Source organism: Pinus tabuliformis, chromosome 2_2, assembly GCF_031772625.1.
Source record: "Pinus tabuliformis cultivar Carrire ecotype Pingquan chromosome 2_2, CPIR1, whole genome shotgun sequence".
Taxonomy (NCBI): Eukaryota; Viridiplantae; Streptophyta; class Pinopsida; order Pinales; family Pinaceae; genus Pinus; species Pinus tabuliformis.
In genome coordinates this window covers 407,352,897-407,357,846 of record NC_142300.1, presented here as the reverse complement: position 1 = coordinate 407,357,846, position 4,950 = coordinate 407,352,897, and the positions used below count along the sequence as shown (strand labels likewise).

The window sequence follows — 4,950 nt, the reverse complement described above, 5'->3', positions numbered from 1 at the left end:
AAAAGGGGAATAAAAGACAGGTTAGATTAAAGGGATTTGGAGGGTATTCCCTATGGGGTTTTTGCGTGGAGTATGTGAGAAGAGAAAATGTGAATGTAGTGGTTTTATTATAATTAAACCAGGTTACTATTATCATTTCTGGTGGAAGGGGAAAAGGAACCAACAATAGAGCCGAGGTTATAGTATTGTGGGGAGTTTTATCTATTGCAAAGTGGTTGGGATTGAGAGATTGCAGGTATATGGTGATGCCAAGGGTATCATTGACTAGGTCAACGAGTACAATCAGTTCAATCCGCCTATTCTATCCAATTGGATGAATAGCATAAATAGCATAAATGGGCATTGTAATCTTCTTCCAATATATCCAATTTGAGCATGTCCGCCTTGTAATCTTCTTCCAATATATCCAATTTGAGCATGTCCATAAAGAACAAAATATAGCTGCCGAACCTTCTGTCCAAAAGAGATATAAAGACGGTTTTTGGTAAGATCTTTTATGCAATTTTTGAAAATCAAGAATGACAATGTCTCTTTTATGTAATTTTTTTTTTTTGTATTTTCCCTTTGTAAAAATAAAAAATAACAGTGTACCTTTCTGGTAAGAAAACTGTGTTTTTTTTATACTTGAAAATAAAATAAAAAGTGCCCAAATTTGTTTTTAGAAGAATTATGAAAGGCTCATAAAAGATGGACCAATGGTTACCATCTTGAAATACAAGGATCTCGAGATATACATGGAGACACAAACATGCATGCATAGGAGATACAAGGGAAGTGAATAGGATAAATAAACTCGAGAAAATAGTTGTTTATATGCAATTGGGATAAGAAGAAGATATCAAAAAAATATATGGAAATATGTAAGTACATTTGAAAATGTACTTCCTTTTTTATGGAGACACAAACATGCATGCATAGGAGATACAAGGGAAGTGAATAGGATAAATAAACTCGAGAAAATAGTTGTTTATATGCAATTGGGATGAGAAGAAGATATCAAAAAAAAATATGGAAATATGTAAGTACATTTGAAAATGTACTTCCTTTTTTATTTTATAACGATAAGAAGTCTTTTTTTCCAACCAAAAAAATAATAATTATCATCATTTCGAATATCTGCGAGAAAGCTAGAACGTTACGTAGCTGAATCAAAAATAAATGTTTACGTCCACTCAAAAGTTTTATCAATTAAAAACTGGAAGTTACTGTTCAAACGATTAACAGCAATATAATAGATATTATCATAATATACCATAGCTTAAAGAACTTAATTATGTTGACAATAATTTTGAGCGGTTAAAATAATCATCGATGTTCTACAATATCATTGTAATTTGTACACGAAGTCCCCACTTTCGCAATCTAATTATTCCACGCACCAACTCAGAAGCGCTAGGCGTGACAATTTTTAAATAAAATATCGAAATATCGTGTTAAGCATGTGAAAACAGTAGAAATCAGAAAAATCGTGTGAAGCATGTGAAAGACATTGAGTGTGGTTATAAGGGTTCTTGAATCAGAGAGCTCTATATAGGGTCGGAAATTTGCAGTGCCAACTACCTCGGGTCTAGCCTGTGTATTCGTGAATCAGAGGAGTTCCATATAGGTTGTCCAGTCACTTAACCGTCTCGCATATCTCCTATATTTTATCCTGTGCTTTCTGTCGCTATTTGTCTTGATTCAGAAACATGGAATCCAAAACGGATGTTGAATTGAAGATTGATGAGAATGGTTGGATTATTCAAATCAAGGGAAGTCTGGATCTACACTTGCAAGAAGAAGAACTGAAGGAGCTGTGCGTGTCCGTGTTTAATGTGCCCAAGGAGTTACTGGCAGTGAAACCTGAAGCATACACTCCTCAGTCGGTATCTATCGGTCCCTATCACCGCTCGAGATCTGAGCTCTATGACATGGAGCGTTACAAAGTAGCGGCTGCTCGAAGATTTCAGAAGAGAATCAACGGACAGAAGTTTGAGTCTGTGGTTGTGGAGGAGTTTAAGAAGCACGAATGGCAAATCCGGAACAGCTATCACAAGTTTCTCGATTTTAAGGAAGAAACCTTGGCGTGGATCATGGCGCTGGACGCAGCCTTCCTTCTAGAGTGTTTGCAGTTTTATGTCAGGCAGGCCGACCAAAACTCTGACGTGGACGTCAAGCAATTGGGGCGAATACTAGATCCGACTGGCACCAGCGCTGCCCATAATTCCATTGTGAGAGATCTGATGATGCTCGAAAATCAGTTGCCGCTCTTTCTGTTGCAAAAGCTTTTGGAATTGCAGTTGGGTTCTGAAGCAAAGGCAAAAGAGAGACTCTCTACCTTGCTAAGGCTTGTGTGCCAAGAATTATCGCCTTTCACCTTCAAGCTGCCCGAGGATTCGAAGATCCATACAATAGAGAGAGGCCACATCCTGGAGGTGCTGTATTACGCTATCGTTCCTGTTCCCAACATTGAAGATCCAAATATTCCAAACGAGGAAGAAAAGGAGGAGGCTGTTCCAGAGGAAATGTCCACCATTACCAGAGCCTTCAGATTGCTATGGACTGCTCTCCCTCTCTAAATATTGGTCCCATTCGATTTCTCACGAAATTGACTAAGAAAGCGCTCAACCCGCGGTATGTGCAAATCTTGATGAAGTTGCCCGTACGTCTTCTTTCTCTTCTCAGGAATCACCCTGTTCTGAGCGCGTTGAAGAAACCCTTGGTTCTTCTTGTCAACAAAGATGCCACCAATACTGAGGAAGAGGGAAAAGCGGAGGCGGAAGAATCAACTGTTAAGATCATACCGCCTACGCGAGACGAACTGGCTATTCCATCTGTGGCCGATTTATACTCTGCAGGAATCAAATTTGCTCCTACCGACGGCGACCTCACCTCAGTACAATTTGATGAGAAGACTGCGACACTTTACCTTCCGAAAGTAAGGTTGGACAGCAATACAGAGGTGATCCTGAGAAATCTGGTGGCATTCGAAGCTTCGGCGGCGCCGGGTGCGATGGTTTTCACACGATATACTGATTTCATGAACGGGATGATCGACAGCGAAGAGGATGTGAGATTGTTGAGACAAAGTGGAATTATTTACAACCACCTCCAAAGCGACAGAGAGGTTGCGAGCCTGTGGAACAGCATGGGTAAGTGCGTTCGGCTCACAAAGGTTCGATATCTGGACAACGTTATAGAGGGTCTCAATAGATATTATTATAGAAAATGGAATGTTGTTGTAATGGATTTCGTGAACGAACATATATTTGGATCGTGGCAATTCCTGTCTGTGGTAGCTGCAGCGATACTTTTGATCTTCACTTGCTTTCAGGCTTTCTGCTCTGTATATGATTGCAAGAAGTGGTTAAGCAAGCTAGACTAGGGTACGTGCCAGAATCGGTGCAAGTGTGTTTATAATGTTGAAAGCTGCATAGCAAGCTCGACTAGGGTACCTGCCAGAAACGGTGTAAGTGTGTTTATAATGTTGAAAGCTGCACAGCAACCTAATCAGGGCTGCCACTTGTAATGGTTTTCTGAGATTTTAATCAGGGCTGCCACTTGTAATGGTTTTCTGAGATTTCTATATGTTTGTCCATCCATTGTTCTCTGTGTATAAGGGGCAGTCTAGCCTAGATTGAGAATACCAGGTATTATTATATACAATCTTTTTCTATTGCGTGTCGGCTTTTGGGTATTCAAATGAATAGATAACATATGATTAGGATCTACATAAGCATATGAAATACATAAGAAGTGATTGGGTTGAATACGAAACCTCACCCACCAAAAAATGCTTATTTAGATCAAACATGGAAACTTGCTGGTGTTAAACATGAAAACCGCCTTAGTAGAGAATCATTATCGGTGTATCTGTATCTGTAATTTCTTAACCAGCTGTAGGCATCCTACATTGACAGGAGACAGCTTGCTTCATTTATGGAAGGGAAACTCTTTGAATCTTTTTCGATCACCACGAGTCTGAATATTCGCAGACGACTTACTTCATTATTGTTTTTATATTTTACGTATGGGTTTCATTTAAGTACAAATATGATTTTGGTTTGATGATCGCTGCAGTTAAGCGATATCACTTTCTATTTTTGTTTGCGAAGTTGTAAAATGTTTAATAATTCAATTTCTAAATCAGCCTTGAGAATAATTATCACTAATGATAGTAAATTATTATTAATTAATATTGAGAGGTTATTATAATTAATTAATATTGAGGGGTTACTATCTTTAAATATATGTCAGTCAAAGAAAATTATGTCATTTAAATTTTAAACCATTAGCTTATTTCCTTAAAGCAAAACAAACACTTAACTAAATATTTAATATTTATCACTTTATATCATATGACTTGCTATTTATAAATTAACATAAAATTTTAAAACGGTGGATGTTTATGATTTACTAGGATAGCTTTTAAAAAGAAACGTCAAAGGATGATTATGTTGTTTAAAGCTTGTGGGATAAGTAAATTGATGATTATGTTGTCGAAAGATTGTGGGATAAATAAATTGAGATGATTATATTGTTTAAAGATTATAAGACTTATAAGATTTTATTTTTAATATATAGTTATTATTATTATTATTATTTTATTAAATATATTTAATAATATTTATTGAGAATAATTTTGTATTTAATTGTGTTTTTTTAAAGAAAAAATGTAAAGTTTAAGGGGTTTAGAGTAAATTGTGGCAAAGTATTTCTATTAAGGTATTTTATGTTGTAAAAGTTATTAATTCAAAATTCGGTAGAAAAATTCAAATTATAGGTTTAGACAATTTCATCTGTGGATTTTTCCATCAAAATAAAGTAACAAATTCCTGAACATTTATGGATATATTAGTGAACAAAATCAATGTAAAAGTGTATTTAGTGAACAAAGACAGTGTAAAGGTAAAGAGTGTCAGTAAATAGAGAGCATTTGGTGGTGGTTACTCAAGCCAAAGGTTGCCACAA

The 4,950-nt window shown here is 36.3% G+C and overlaps 1 pseudogene; it reads left to right on the top strand.

The window, feature by feature from the left end:
- The first annotated feature begins 1,557 nt into the window (after positions 1–1,557).
- Positions 1,558–3,364, top strand: LOC149193011 (putative UPF0481 protein At3g02645 pseudogene; annotated as a pseudogene).
- Positions 3,365–4,950: the final 1,586 nt, after the last annotated feature.